The sequence below is a fragment of the Dipodomys ordii genome, unplaced genomic scaffold (genome assembly GCF_000151885.1).
Source record: "Dipodomys ordii isolate 6190 unplaced genomic scaffold, Dord_2.0 Scaffold52, whole genome shotgun sequence".
NCBI classification, from domain to species: Eukaryota; Metazoa; Chordata; class Mammalia; order Rodentia; family Heteromyidae; genus Dipodomys; species Dipodomys ordii.
In genome coordinates, this window is record NW_012267268.1 from 2,037,862 (window position 1) to 2,055,708 (window position 17,847).

A 17,847-nucleotide genomic window follows, 5' to 3' on the forward strand; every position below is an offset into this window, starting at 1 on the left:
CTGGGAAGGGATGTGAAGGGTAAACAAAGGAGGAGGCTGCAATGCTTGGTAAGAAATGTATGCATTATCCTGCCCATGTAATTGTAACTCCTCTGTACAGCATGTTCACAAATAAAATAAAATTTAAAAAAAAATTCATTGTACTCAAACTGATTTGTTGAATAGTAACCCCTTTGTATAACTAACTAGATAAAAATAATTTTTAAAAAGAAAATTCTAAACAAATTCCTGGTAAAATCATTTTTATATCTGCCCAAACATCGCAGTTAATTCTGATCCCATTCTGGTAAACTGAACTCTTAGGTTACAGATCATGTGAAGGATATTTACATGAGTAATTTTGAAACAGCTAACTTTTGTGTGTTATAACGATGTACAGGCAATAATATAACATGTGTATCTCAAATATGGTCAGTCTTCTGGCCCTTAAAGATAATGGCAATACTTAAAGACATGGATTAGTTTCCAATTCATTTAACCATTTCAGTTATAGAATTTCTTATTTATGATGCATTAATGTCATTTTATGCAAAAAAGGTTATTGGTAATTGATTTTTTGGTAAATTCATAAATGACTAATTTTAAATTGAAAAAATAAAGTTAGCAAGGAATCTGTGGCTCATGATGCTAAACCTAACTACTTAGAAAGTGAAACCAGGAAGTTCACAGCAAAAACCTAACCCAGGTAAAAAGTCTATGGAGGGGCTGGGAAGGTGGCTCAGTGATAGAGTGCTTGAGGCCCTGGGTTCAATTCCTCAGCACCACAGAAGCAGAAAAAGCCAGAAGTGGTGCTGTGACTCAAGTGGTAGAGCTGTAGCCTTGAGCTGAAGATCTGAGGAACAGTGCCCAGGCTCAGAGTTCAGGCCCCACAGCCGACAAAAGAAATTAAAGTCTGTGGAGCCCATCTCAATTGACCAGCAAAATAGTAGAATGTTGGTATGGAGGAATGCTTCAGGTTGTAAAGCTTTGAGCAAGCAGGACAAGGAAGAGTATGAAGCCCCAAGTTCAAATCCTAATACCAGTACACACACACACACACACACACACACACACATGTGTGTGGAGACATAACCAGACCTGACTTAATACACATTACAAGTGAATTACTGAAATGAAACAATACTGACATTGAAATACAGATGCAGACCAATGGAAGAGAAAAGAGAAGGAAGAAATTTATACACATATAGTGGCTACTGATTTTTGACAAAGGTACCAGGAATAGGAAAAATAATACTTTTCAATAAGTGGCAACATTGGGTGTCCATGTAAAGAATAATAAAACTAGATTGATTAGATTCCAGCCTCTCACCATACACAAAAAAATCAGCTTAAACTGGATTTAAAAATGTGAATGTAAAATCAGAAATCATAAAACCATAGAAAAATAGTTTGAGATATTTATTAGGCCAATTTGTGGTGGTAGTGATGAAGAGAAAGGAGACATGTTACAGAAATTTCTTCATAAACTATAAAAAGGTCTTCTATTATTAGATATGTATGTTCAAAAAAGAGTAAATCATTATGTAAAAGACACATGCACTCCCATGTTTATTGAAGCATTAGTTTCTAAGGTATAGAATCAACCAAAATGTCATTAATGGGTAGAGAAGAACATGTTTAATCAACCGGATGCTACTTTTTGGCAAAAAGCATGAAATTCTATTTTTCTCAGCAACATGGATGGTGCTATAATTCATTTTACTAAGTAAAACAAGTCATAAATAGACAGACAAATAACAAATGCTTTTGTTCATTTTGTAGAAATTAAACTTCTATCACATAGAAGAATGGGTGGCACAGTGGCCAACACAGATTGGGAAGGGTAGGAAGTGAAAAGACTTTAAATAGAGAAGCAAACTCAGAGAGCATGATTGAGTCCTATCTTTCTATAACAAACAGAGTAATTATTTTTAAAACTATATATTAATTATTTCAAAATAACTAGAAAATGTATACAAATATATTTCACATATAAATATGTATTAACAGAATTAATAATATATTAATATATAAAATGAAATAAAATGAAGTCACTTGAAGAAATGGAAGCACTTATTTCCTTGATTTGTTTATTATACAAAATAAAACATATCCTATGACCATAAATACCCTATATAGATGCACAAAGATTCCTCAAGCAGAAGTTTGTCCCATTTAGTGAATACAGGGATACCTGTTTTCCTAATTGGTCAGTATTCTGTGGTGTGGACTGTTTCCTTATCTAACAGATTCTCTAGCTGTTTATAATTCAGGCTTTTCCCTCTACAACATTATAGTAGACATCATTCTAGTGTGTGTGTGTGTGTGTGTGTGTGTGTGTGTGTGTGTGTGTTAGTCTTTCTCTCTCTAGATCTGATCATTCTTTAATTCTAATAATAGAGATCACCAGATATCAGGCTGAGTGAAAAATGTGTATTTCTTAAATATTTTATACTGTTCCTCAAATTATTCTTAAGGTTCACAATTATCACTTAAAATGGTTAATATTGCAATATGATTAGAAAATATTGAAGCTTTTCAAAACAATTTCCTCTGCAACTTTATAAAAATAAATACTACTACTTTAATGTTTCTATTGCTTACATAAATTTCTAAATACTCTTTTTAAAAAATAGAATAATAATACATGCCAGATAGCAAGAATTTAGGAGGAAATGTATAAAAACTGTGACAAGTAATTGGTAGTGACACTTTGTATATACCAGCAGTGTAAAAAATTAAGTTCACAAATTTCTCTTGAAGGGTTTATTCCAAGACTACTACAAAATCTACAAGATATACTAAACAACTGTGTAATTAAGGAACACAGTGCCTTCTCTTCAATTTTGTTCTTTTATTCTGTACAACAGTTTTCTTTTCTCTTGAACCCAACTTAATTGAAAGAGCAGATAGTGCCATGCTTACAAGTTTTGGGTGATTTCTCACAATTAGATAGATATCTATCACTGTCTGCCCTGTCTGGACTATGGCCCTACACTGATTCTCATTGTAGGCATACCTGTAATTACGTTACAATTTCAATTTGAGCTATGCTCAACCTATTACAGCTTATTTGGCATCTGAGTCTTAGGTTTTACTCTATAAAAGAACAAGGAGAGAAAGATTTTTGGCATTAGTTGATCATTCATTCATTGAATTACTTAGTTTTGTTTAAGTTTTCTAGACAAAGTCTAAACCTCAGATCAGCCTTGAACTCAATCCTCCTACCTCAGTCTCCCAAATGATTGCCCTATTTGGTTTCTACATTACCATAATTGTCTTGTTAGTTAACAAATAAAGTTGAAAAGTCTATTTTATAAACTAGTGAAACAGAAGCCTAAAGGTACAATACAGTCACATGACTTTTGCAAAAACAAATTTATAATATCAAAAGCTAGTTTGTATATAAATAAACCTGTTTGATATTGACAGTGATCGGTTTTATCTTATGTTTTACATTTACATTTACAATGATAAGATTTATGATAAGATGCATTCATGATTATATACTTACACAGTTTATCTAAATTAAGCAGTCCTTTGTCTTTTCAGATTAAGATTTATTCAGTAATACTACTCAGGTTCTTTGGAATAGAGGAAAAAAATCTGACTTTTAAAAATCACTTTCTAAGTTTCTACTTTATCTCAGAACACCAAACCCTGTTCACACTATATGTGAATAAGTATGCATCAAATTCCATCACACCTGCTCTAATCCACAGTGAAAGGATTTATAGGATGTTGATACAGTATGTTTCTCAAGGCTCACTCAAATTTCATCTTGTGTCCAAGTCTGGGCTCGACACTGGGATCACACATCTCCCTGGGCAGCCAAAGTCTAAAAAGCTGATTGCAGTGAAGCATTTACTACTGTCTTAAATTCCTGATTGCTTTCTGAACATGCCTGGTCAGTCCCCATTCTCCTTTCCATCAGTAATTTCTATTCACTCCCCAATCTTTATTCACTCTCCGCTCTCAATGAGATGAAACAATTACACTCTAATGGAACATGGTACCATAATACAGAAAATGTGATTTTACAAAGAAGCAAGTACCTCGCCCTTGAAAATCACAATGACATCTACTGATTACAAAAAATATATTTTGTTTAGTGTCCTCTGGCTAGTCATAAAGAGTGAAATACCAGTTACAGATTGAGATTATTCAACAATTAACTTCATATAATGACTTGATTAGAAAGGGCTATAGGGACCAGGTATAATTGAAAGGGATTCCTATCGGCTAGCTTTTATGTCTAGCTTTTAGACTTACGCATTTTTTTCTATTTAATAGAAGCTGATTTTCTCAGTAAGACACTTGTATGACAAAGACACTCAAGGGGAAGATAGAGAATGTAGAATTGTTACAAGGTTTTAGCCTTTCTCCACACTGTTGTAAAATCTAACTGTACAAAAGTACATAGTTTAATCTGTGATGTTCTTGGCAAAGTTGTATTTTTTTTCTCCTTTGCGTTAAAGTCTTACACAAAACCTTACACATAATCTACTTTATTGATGACTTCTGGAATACACCATTTGTATCAGGTAATAAATATTCCCTAAATTCCATGGCGGATACTGATAACTTGCCAATAAAAAAAAATTCTCCCTGGCCCAGTGTTACCAAGTTTGTAATTTTGGAATGAAGTATGCATAGTATGGAAGTAGAGTAATAACTACCATGTACAAGACCCTGGATTCCTTCTATACCACCAAAAATCAAAATCAAATTCTGTGTTGAGATAGTCTACTAGAGAAACATAACTTAGTGATGAAAATCTTTACTTAATTCATTTTTCCCCTAATAGTAGGAATTCAGGGTCTTCTGCTTTATATATATATATATATATATATATATATATATATATATATTCTTAATTTTTTGTTAATATAAGTTAATTACATGAAAGGGCTTTGTTGTGAAGCTCACAATATGCACATAATGTGCTTTGATCGAATTTACCCCATTTGCATTACTCTTTCAGTCTTCTGCTTGAGAAGCAACTATCCTACCATTGAGCTACCCTCCTACCCCCACAACATTTTGCTTTTCAGTTTTTTTTTTTCAGGCAGAGTCTATGTCATTTGGCTAGGATAAGCTTTGTAGCATGATTTTTCCAATTCTAACACTTCACTAGCTAGAAATATAAGCATATACCACCATTCTCTTCACCCCATCACTCCAGGCTGACTTGAAACTGCAATTCCTTCCCTGCCTCCTGTTCAGAGACATAGACCATCATGCCTAGGTATTAAAACTATATTTCAGGTAGTTTTCTAGAATATTCTATTAGGCTTTAAAAGAGACATCTAAGAAAAAGTGCATCATTTCCAACTCAATATTGTCATGTCTGAAAATGCTTGTAAATGCAATAGATACTTTGATCCATAGGATGTCAAATACACTAAGGACAAGAGGACCACAGAAAAACAACCAAAAGCTGCAATCTTGAGGAAGCTTCTTTATGTCTGCACTTACCTAAGTGAATTACTATTATATATTACTTGGTCATTTTTAGGGTTCAACTAAAATTGGTGTAGTCTCCACTGTGTTAAGGAATCAGTGATTTTCAGTTGAGATTTTCAAATTAGATGCTTGCACATCTGGAGTCTGGATACACTATGCAGGATTCCTTCCTATAGTTTCACCAATTTGTTATGAAGAGGAAGGAACAGAGGGAATATAGAAACAGGTTTTAACACTTGTCTCAGGCAAATGTTCTATGTATCAAGTGATAATAAGATGTATAAATCTTAATCTTATTTTTGTAGCTATAAGAAAAGTTTATTTTGCCTCAAATTCTGGAGACTTGGAAATCTACGTTTGGGCAGCAAAATTTTTGAGGGCCTCATACTGTTTCATGTCAGATGAGAGGGTGTATATCAAGAGATAATAGGGTGCCAAACCCCCATGATAGCTAACTCTTCTCATGAGAAAAAATTGTATTAATTCATTCATGAGGGCTCTAGCACAATGATAGAACACATCTCACTAGTCCCTGACCAACCCTGCTGCATGGAGGCATTAAAGTCCCATCACAGGCACCCTGACAAGCATTCAAACTACAGCAGCACTCATATATTACCCTCTTAGGACCTTAATGGACTTCAGAAACCTCTATCAGGTAAGCAAATACTAAATTACTGTAAAATGTCCTTTGGAAATAGCCAGTGCTGTCAGAGTTAAGTTAAACTTTAAAAGAGGTTTATTTATAATATTCTATAATATGAGCACAGATAATAAATCAAATGGACCAAGAGTGCAATCAACATTAATCAAATGTTAACAGGTCACAAAGGACATTCTAACTTATGCACTGGGGAATAATTGGAAGTTTCTAAATCTACTTTAACACGCTGGGAAAGTAAAAAAATAAAAAAGTCCAGTGGTTTGAATATGGTTCCTGTTACTTAGTCATAAATGTAAGGTAGGATCCAATCTTGATTAATACCTATAGGGTCAAATTGTAACTCGGTGTGTATGTAGTTACCCATATTTCAGAGTACATCAGTAATGTTATTAATTGCAAAGTCTAAAATATCAGAGCAGGTTGTAAAATTGAGAACATACCTTTTTAGGTTAGAAAATCTCAAATATCCTCTTTGAAATAATTCAAAACAGCAGTGTACCAGTGGTCAAAACAGCAGTGTACCAGTGGTCCACACCTATTAATCCTATCTATTCAGGAGGCTGATATCTGAGACTCAAATTACAGAGCCAACATAGGGAAGGGCAGGAAAAACATCTGTGAGATGCTTATTTCTAATTAACCAGCAAAAATCAGGATGTTGTGACACGTCTCAAGTGGTAGAACACTAGCCTTGAATGAATAAGCTAAGATATAGCTTCTAAACTCTGAATTCAAGCTCCAGTACCAGAACACATAAAAAAATTCCAAACATGAAAAAACATTCAAAAGCCTTTTAAGACAGATGTGAAATATATTTTTAAAGATTCCTCTGAGATATTATAATTACAATAATACTGCTAGGTTATACAGTTTCCTTGGTCTCCAACTCTTCAAAAAAATATGAGATGACAGATAAGCTCATTATATAAAACTGTTTTACAGTATTTCATTAACAGAAATATGCTTTGACACATACATGACTTCAAATTGAAGGAGACAGTTTAGAATGTGTAATAACTATGTACATTTTGGTAAAGTAAAAGAAAACTATTTAGTGGCAGCTAAACACTAGTATATCCAGTATACACTCACTCATAAATTGTATCTAAACCAAGTGCCATACCAAAAGCCTTAGATTTTTCTTTTTCCTCTTATGGTCCTTATTTTCCCCTTATTGGTCCAAACCTAAGTCATTGTGCATAGTAGGCAAGCACCAAAGCACTGTTAGCTTATTTCATAACCCTTGGTTTCTTTGTTTTATGGGGGGGGGCAAGGCAGGGTCCTCCTATGTTAGCCAGGTTGACTTTGAACCTATTACAAACCCCAGACTGGTCTTGATATCTTATATTTCAACCTCAGGAGTGCTAGGATTATGCCACTATGCATCAGCCACATTCAGACAAAATAGGCAAAAAAAAAAACAATTATACAATCCTTGTATAATAAGCTCAGGCTCAATTTTCTTTTATTATTTATTTATTTATTTGTATGCTAGTTGTGGAGCTTGAATTCAGGGCCTGGGCACTGTCCTTGAGTCTCTTTGTACTTAAGGCTAGTATTCTACCACTTAAGCCATAGTGCCACTTCCAGCTTTTTCTGAGTAGTTTATTGGAAATAAGAGTCTCACAGACTTTCTTGCGTGGGCTGGCTTTGAACTGCAATCCTCACACATCAGCCTCCTGAGTAGCTAGAATTACAGGTGTGAGCTGCCTGTGCTGTGCTTAGGTTCAAACTTTTGGAGTTCCAAAACATATCACATGCAGGATTCATCTGAGGCAAATGTAACTGTGCTCTAGTAATAGAAGGGGACTCCCTACTAATTAATGAGACAATGAAGGAATTATCAATACAGGGTCCCAGGAGCCAGGCTGAAGAATTGTTGTTGAATGGACTACACAGTTCATTATTCTGTGTTAGGTTAAAATCTGGGAGCACCTAACCATTTTAAGCTTATCACCATGCCTTGGTCATTATCAATTAATTGAAATATTGTCAATTAATACTGCAATTATATTATCAATATGGTGAATATTATCAATTAATAAAGGAGGGTCAAATTCTATTTGCAGGTGTGTATTAACTCATTTACTTCTTCAGTGCCATTTTTATCTAATCTTTAGGCAAATTAGAAAGTTTTCTAGTAGCGATATGTGTTTATAATTTAAGAGGCATAGTCTGGAAACTAATAAGAGTCATAATTCAAAACTTCCTTATAAAAAGCAGTTTGCCAGGAATCAGTAGTTCATGCTTGGATTATTCCTAGCTATTGAGGAGTCTGAGATCTGAGGATCAAGTTTCAAAGTCAGCTCAAGGAAGAAAATTCATGAAACTCTTATATCCAATTAACTAGCAAAACAGGAAGTGGAGCTGTGGCTCATATAGTAGAGTACTAGATACAAAGTTTCATAACAGCAAGCAGTCCCTGAATTCAAGACCGGTGTGCAATGACACACAGCAAAAGTAGTGGGCATTTCTGATGAAGCTCTTATTTCATTTTGTTAAGCTGAAATTCATTGAAGGGCTTCATACAGGCTAGGTTAGTGTTCCTTCACTGAACTACAATCCCAGTTCTATTTGAATAACATTTTAAAGAATTTTATTGTAAATAGAATTTATTCTGAGTGTAAGGAAGGAAATGTTTCCACTGCCCCTAGCTAGCTATCAGTCAAATCCAGTGACTCTGACCAGGCTTGCTTTGTTTTACTTGTTTCTCCTTTGCATTGCTAGTATTTTTCATAACAAGAATGAATCATCTGTGAAGCTAACTAAAGACATTTGCCAAGTAATATTGTAATAAAATATTAAGCACACACTCACAAATAGCCTGAAAATGTTTTTTAACTTATGCTGAGCATTTTGCTAAATCTAACTAATAAGTACAGAATATAATGAAACTTAGGTTAAAATATTTACATTTTGATTATTATCAACTTCTACTTCTTGAGAAATTGTACAGATATTTTTTCCATATTTCAAGGTGACAACAATTAGGAAACCTGGCCATTATAAATGAATAACAATATATAAACACTCTCAAAGTTAAGAAAAAATTAAAATAGATTGGTTAGGGCTGCCAAAACCTAGAGGTAATGAATTTATTGTGTTTAGCTTTCCTCATAATACTTAGGTTTGGTGCTAGAGAAACCAAAACCTGAAAAGACCCAGAGTCCCTCTCCCAATTCCTTTGCGAAAAGTAAGAAAAACCTGCTATCTCTAGCCAAAAGATGAGGAGAAAACTATGCATAAAAGGAAATATTTTAAGCATAATGTCTCTAACTGAATGAAACATCATGGAAAATATTTATTCTATCTCTCTAGAAAGACTGATTGAAAACTCAAAATTCTACTCTTTGTGCATTATAAGGACAGCCAGGGTTTCTGCTGCCACTGAGCAGTAACAAGTGCAAATGCTTCTATCCTTGATGCTCCATGGACATAAGTAGTGGTCTAACTCAGAATTTGAATATTCATCCCCTTCCAAGAGTAATGAGACCATCTCTTACCCTATGTGGTTAGTGAAGGCAATCTGAGAAGCAGTGAGATGATGGTACCTTTCCTCATGCAGCCAAGTGCTATCAGTGGAAACCTATGGGAACAACCTATAACTCCTGCATCTAGCTCAGTAGTGCAGAGGGAGCACAAGCAATAAATACAATATGGGTCACATGGAGAATTAAGCCCAGGCTCCATTGGAAGTGAGACAAAATATCTCACAAAATAAAATAGAAAATTTAAATATAACCTAGAGTCTCATTATGCAAAAATAAGTGTTCAGGTTTCAATGTAACGTATTTTTATGGCAATTATCAAGAAGATCTTTAAGTGGTATGTAAAACAATAATCAGCACATGATAACATTGAGAAGAAAGAGATCGTGATATTCTCTGACACATTTTAATGTGACCAGTTTGTGAATATTCAAAATACTACTGATCCATCAAAATCATTAAAACCAAAACAAAACATAAAATGCTTGGGTTTTCCACAAAAATGGGGAAAAAAATAAAAAATAGAGAAGTAAAACTAATCCAGCAAATACACTCCAAATATACTGGATATAAATGTTAACATGATGATAATTACAATAAAATAATATAATCCAATCAAATGACAAATGTCAGCTGGACATTGGTGGCTCACACCTGTAATCCTAGTACTTAAAAGGCAGAGATCTGAGGATTGCAGTTCAAAGCCAGACAGGGCAGGAAAGTCTATAAGACTCTTCAATTAGCTACCAGAAAATGAGAAGTGGAGCTGTGACTCAAGTAGTCCAGCTTTAACCTTGAGCAAAGGAGTTCAGACACAGTGCCTAAGCCCCATGACCAACAAAAAATAAATAAATAAAAAAGATAAATATGGAGAATGGACTGAAAATAGGACCTAGTCCAACTTTATGCTGCAAAAAGAATCAGCTGGATAGCAATAAACACACACACACACACACACACACACACACACACACACACACACACACACACAAACACACATATACACAAATGAATTGTATATAAAATGTAGGCAGACCGAAAGGTGGGAAGGTGAAGAGTAGAACATATAGGTAAGGCCAACTTAAAGCAAAATAGCAACTCCTCTGTATAACTCCTCTGTATAACTCCTCTGTATAACTAAATAAAAGGCTAATCAAACGTTTTATAATTCTGCCAGTTAGAGTATATAAACAGAGAGATACATTTTATACAGATGAATCAGTCAAGCAAGAACCTGTAGCATTCCTAAATTTTTTTAAAGAACAAAACACCATGATTAATAAAGAATATGAACTGAAACTCACAGAACTCTAAGGGAAAAAGACAAATGCTTTAACACTTCTATTTTAACAATTGATCAGATAACTAGATGATTCTGAGATTATATAGCCAGAATAGAAAATATATAATAATAGCTTGGATTGCAAGGGTCTAATGTATATTTCTAGAATATTTATCAAAACAGGATATGCTTCACATTCAAGTGCCCAAAATATATGCCAACAGAGTGCTACCCTATGTTAAAAAGCAGACCTCAACATGTTTAAAGAAATTAAAATCACAGCAAGTATATTCTTTAGCAAAGGAATAAAATTAGAAATCAACAAGAGAAACATAGAGAAATCGCCAACTCTTGAGCACTAAAAATACACTCATAAATATTGCACAAGTCGAGAGGCAGAAATTAAGATGAAATAAAATATAATTGAAGTACATGGACATAAAAATACAACATAAAAATCTTTAAAGCATACAAAAGCTGTGCTGAGAGACATTTACTATATTCACTGAATACATTAGATACAAGCAAAAGTCACAAATCAATAATGTAAGCCACTAATTTAAAGAATCTACACAAATATAAAACAAACTCAATGCAAGTGGTGAGGAAAATATTACATAATAAGAGCACAAATAAATAAAATTGAAAATAGGAAGACAATGAAATTAGAAGAACGGAGCAACTTATTTAGAAAGATCAATAAAATTGATCCAAATAGAGAACTTAAATGTCTCAATGAATTACAAAAGCCCAAAACATTCTAACATAAGACAGCTTTTAACCAATGAAGAAAAAATAACCATCTTAACATTTCAATGGTTCTGAAAAAGCATAAACATTAAACTCTGATACCCTTACCCACTGCACTTCTAAACATTTATCTCAGATAATGAATCTCTATATTGACAAAGCCTGTATATGAATATTTATAGCAACTTGACTTTGTTAGAGTCAAAAACAGAATCATCACAGACATTCTTCCAGTCAAATTATTAACCACTGAATGGTGGTAGAGCCCACATCATAGGATGCTACTTAGAATCAACATTGCAGCTAGATACCAAATGATGATAGAATCCTATTGAATCCCCAAATTATGGTAAGAAATGTTAAACCCAAATATTTTGCATACTATGAAATATTGTAAATGCAATTGTAATCTTTTTAATTTTATTTTTAGTAATTTCCCAAACGATCTAGACATTCTCTTACCGTGTTTGATAGCATAAAAATTCCCATTCACCATAGAGGTACTTCACGTCTTCGGTTAAGTCAATTCTTAGGTATTTTATTTTTTGTGGGGCTATTACAAATGGAGCTGCTTTCCTGACTTCAGCCACGCTTTTCTCATTGTTGGCATACAGAAAAGCCATTGATTTTTGAGGGTTAATTTTATACCCTGCTACTTTGCCAAAGTTTTGAATCAGCTTGAGTAATTTGGGAGTGGAGTCCGTGGGGTTCTTTAAATACAGAATCATGTCATCTGCAAAGAGGGAGAGTTTTACTTCATTTTTCCCTATTTGGATCCCTTTTATGTTTGCATCTTGTCTTATTGCATAGGTAGGCATTCTAATATTAAATTGAAGAGAAGTAGAGAGAGTGGAGAAACTGTCAGACAAGTTGATGTTAGGCGAAATGAACCCAAAGATGAGGATTCAATTTTTTTTCTTTCTTGCGATTGTTTCCAACATATTTATAAGATAATTTCTTTTGTTGCTTTGTATGTACCTCACCCACTGTATAACCCCTGCTTTCACTGTATTTGATGTTGATATAATTTGTGGAAAGGAAAGGAAAAAAACAAACTGTTTAAATAGGATTACAGGTGGACTCATTACAACAATGAGATGTACAAGACGTTATGTCGAAAAATGAACTTTACAACTTTGGCTGGGTGGGTGGGGGGATGGTGAGGAGGGTGGTGGTAAGAGGGTATGGGGGTGGGGGTGGAGAGGGAAAGAAATGGTATAGGGAAACAAAGGAGGAGGCAACAATGCTTGATCAGAAATGTACTCACTATCTTGCACATGTAATTGTAACCCCTCTGTATGGTATTTTCATAATAATAATAATAAATTCCCATTCACTATTGTTCACCCACTATAGTTCTTTTTTTTCCATTCAACAAAGGAACAATGAATCTTCATCAGTCATTGCTCCTGTCATTTTCCTCCATCCCACCCAACCTTTTCTTTGATTTTTTACTTTTGTAGGATATGCATTGAATTTTATACCTAAATTCTTAACCTCACCCTTCCACTCTTCATTCTTCTATTCAAAGGATATCATCAATGGAAGAAACTGGGTGCTAGTTACATAGGATATTTTAGTATTTTTGGAACAGTACATTAACCTTAGACTATTTAAAATCAAATAATGTGAATTTAAAAAGCAGATTTTAGCCAGTATAGCACATATAAAATATTAAGCATCTCAATTGTTTCAGACTAAGACACTACTGATTTATTTACAGATACATTCTACTGATAAAACAATAAACTGAACTCTTTTTAGATTTATCTGAAAGACTACAATATATCTTAATTTGATGTTCATCCTTCTAACCACCTCTAATTAATTTTATAAATGAATGGAAATTTTCCATTAGAAATCAGCCTATTCTCTTTAGGATTTATGGAGACATACCTTTTACTCTGTAGAAAGTATTGATTTTTCACTCAGATTTTGTCACAGAAGTTATCACAGAATATAAGCATGAAAGCCAACTCTTTCCAAAGTTTGTTTCCCTGCCTGAAAGAAAGAAAATATAATTATTGACTGAGAGTTGATTGTAATCATTCAATTCGTCAAACTTAAAGTGATATTTATCCAAATAAAGATTATACTTACCTGAAATTAACAAGAAATAGAATCATTTCACAAAATATTCAGCTATTTGCTAATAGAGGACACATGCAATACACGAAAGCCATATCTCTTTGTTTACTGTTATACAGTACACTAAATTTTAGACCCAGGGACCTGGTAAATAACAACTGAAGAACTCTGTTCACAGTTTTGGAGACTGATAGTTTCTGACTGCTAGGGTTCTTTACTGATTAAATCATCTCAAGCCAATCTAATATATAATCCCTAGAATATATGTCCATTGCTTTGAAGGGGTCATCATTTGCAACTATTCTGTGAATAGATATGTGAATCCACCTGAGATTTAATTGTCATTGTAGTAGAACAGTCTCTGTTTTAAGATGGGCTACTTCTGTGGCCATCATAGCACATGAGTTAATGAGTGCCTTAAATGTAGAAGACATCTACCTCTTCCTGAGATGCCCAGGAATATCTTCAATCAACTATATCTATTCTATTACTAAATGGAGTCAAATTTTCTATTCAAAGGAAAAGCACTTATTTTACTATACTATGTCTATATGCATTCCAAATCTTTATACCTAGAAAGGACTTATTTAAAAAATGCCTGTACTGCTAAGGGTGAACAAAAGAGTCAGTATTTAAAACTACTTAAAGAGAGAAATAATTGTAAACATGTCTCACACTTTTCTTGCAAGTTGAGATTAGAAAGGGGAATTATTCATATATAAGCTTACATAATCAGCCATCATTCTCTAAACTTCAATTACTATGTTTTTAAGAAAAATATTATTTTAAGTACTAATTATTTTTTTTGGTTTGTTATAGAGCATTGGTTAATCTTTTCACCTCCAAATATCAGGTCCATTTTTTAGTAATTGCAATGAAAATAAAATTCTAGTTAAATCATACCAAAGAAAAGTATAAAACACATCATCAAATAACAATTGGAATATCACCTGGGTTTCAAGTGGCAAAATTCTCCATTTACTTTTCATCTTCACATAAAACATTTTGTTAATGTGAAACTAGAATTTAAACATGAAGGGCATTGTTTCCTCCAGGCTTTCTAAACCAAATTAGTATGTGAAATCTAAATCTACCTTCACCTTCTAATCTTTGAAAATCTAATCAAGGAAATGTTTTTTGTCCCAATATTATATTACCATATCAAAGATATTATAATGCTTTACTTTCCTACTTTTCTAAGTTCAGTGACTTTTATATTAAGCAAAATGTTATTTGCACAAGTAACTTTTACTTTCTAGTATCCTTAAAACACACTGAACACCTGTTTATCAATATGAATCAAATTATGCGTAAGACAGTGTTTCCTAAAATATTATTAAAATATATTAATAGATAATGAAATAAAATTTATAGTATCTCATTCCTAATGTCAGAATTCTAAAAGGAAACCACTTATTTCTTGTTCATCCTTCTCGGAATTATATATGCTAAATTAGGAAATGAAAATGAATGATTCTGGAGACAATGACAACATGTGCCTGTAATTCCAATACTGAGGAAGGTGAGACAGAAAAACTGTGGGTTCAAGGCCAGCTTGTGGTATTAGTGTGTTCTAGATCAGCCTTGACTACATACTGAGACTCTTTGTCTACCACACAAACAAAAATTAAACCAATAATAAAAGCATGATTTGGTAAGAAGTTTCCCTTAGTTCTAGAAAGTGAGGCCATAGAAAATAACCTCAGCCTTTTACTTTCAGAATTTTATGCTTCCAACAGAAAGAATGACATCATCCCTTTTGTAAGGAAATGGAAGGATTTGGAAAAAAATCATGCTAAGTGAAATAAGCCAGACCTAAAGAAACATAGGCTCCATGGTTTCCCTCATTTATAATAATCAGTATATGTCCAGGATAATCCTAGCAGATGAACAGGATAGTTCAATAATTAAGTTTATATGACCATATAAAATGATGCTAAATGAAAGGAACTCCAAGACACTGAAACAAGAAGTTTTTTTTTTCTTTGTTGTTATTTTTAGTGTATTATGAGATTTTTTTTAACTTTTATCCCTGTTGTCACCATATTTGATTTTGGTACCCTGGGTATTCTATATATATTTTTCTGACTTAGGGAAGGAAAGGGGAACAACAAAATGGGGAGACATGTGGAGAACCAACACAAGAACGATAGTCACAAGACAATGTGTTGCTAATGAACTATACAACCTCGGCTGGAGTGAGGGTTTGGGGGGAAAAAGTAGGAGCAAAACGAGGGACAGTGTAACAAGTTTGAAATGTACTCACTACCTTGCATATGTTACTGTAACTCTTCTGTACATCCACCTTGATAATAAAATTTTAAAGAAGAAAGAAAATAACCTCAAAATAGTATTCTTTAAGATATTGAATATGTACATATGATATATGCAGAAATCAGATGACATAAGGAATATCAATTTAAGTTGTTGACACATAAGGGATGGGGAAATAAAGAAAAAGGAAAAGGTAGGGAGTGCTATGCTGATGAAAATATATGGACCAGAGGCTGGGAAGGTGGCTCAGGGGTAGAGCGCTTGCCTTGCATGCATGAGGCTCTGGGTTCGATTCTTCAGCACCGCATAAGCAAAAAGAAAGAAGCTGGAAATGGCGCTGTGGCTCAAGAGGTAGAGTGCTAGCCTTGAGCTGAAGAGCTGAGGAACAGCGCCCAGGCCCAGAATTCAGGCCCCATGAACAGAACCCCCCCAAAACATATATATATATGGCTCATGGCTTTAATCCTACCTACTCAAGAGGTTGAGATCTTAGGATCACAGTCCAAAGCCAACCCAGGAAAGAAAGTTTGTGCAACTCTTATTTCCAATTAACTACCAAAAACCCAGAAGTGGATCTCTGGCTTAAGTTGGTAGGGCACTAGCTTTGAGCAAGATGAGCTCAGGACAAGGTGCCAGTGGCTCACACCTATAGTCCTAGCTACTAAGGAGGCTGAGATCTGAAGGTCTGAGTTCAAAGGAAGCCTGAACAGGAAAGTTTGTGAGACTTAAAAAAAATCATTATCAAGATTTTTTTTAATTTTTATTGTACAGAAGTGATGTACAGAAGTGTCACAGTAGCATAAGTAATGAGTACATTTCTTTTTGAACAGTGTTAGCACCTCCTTTTCTCCCACTTCCCCCTCACCATGACTCCCCTTTCCCCCAAGTTGTAAAGTTCATTTCCAACAGTGTCTATTGAGTATCACTGTTGCATTGGTTCACCCTTGTCCTACCATTTCTGTGATTCCCCTTCCCTTCCCCAAACCAGATAAACTTAGATAAAGAAATCAAAAACAGTGATAATAGGCAAAAATCCTCCCAACAGATCTTGTCTTATTTTCCTAAAAAATATATTTTTAAGTGTATTTTTAATTGTATTGAGACGTTTTTGTCATGACATTTCAGTGTTGTTTGTTTGTTATTGTTGTTGTTGTTTTTGCCAGTCCTAGGGCTTAAACTTGGGGCCTGGGTGCTCTCGCTGAACCTCTTTGTCCTCAAGGCTAGAGTTCTGCCAGTTGAGCCACAGCTCCACTTTGGCTTTTTCTGAGTAGTTTATTATATTAAGTGCAGCAAGCCAGACCTAAAGCAACATAGGCTTCATGGGTTACCTCATTTGCAATAACTAGAATGTGTCTCAGATATTCTTAGCAGAGGATCACAGTAGCTCAATTGTTTTGTACATTTGACCACATAAAATGATGCTAATCGAAACGAACCCCAAGAAACGAAAACGAGGTTTTTGTAGTGTACTGTGTGCAGTTATTTTTTCTTTTCTTTTTATTTCCCTTTGGATTTTTGCCTATTATCACTGTTTTTGATTTCTTTATCTAAGTTTATCTGGTTTGGGGAAGGGAAGGGGAATCACAGAAATGGTAGGACAAGGGTGAACCAATGCAACAGTGATACTCAATAGACACTGTTGGAAATGAACTTTACAACTTGGGGGAAAGGGGAGTCATGGTGAGGGGGAAGTGGGAGAAAAGGAGGTGCTAACACTGTTCAAAAAGAAATGTACTCATTACTTATGCTACTGTGACACTTCTGTACATCACTTCTGTACAATAAAAATTTAAAAAAATCTTGATAATGATTTTTTTTAAGTCTCACAAATTTTCCTGTTCAGGCTTCCTTTG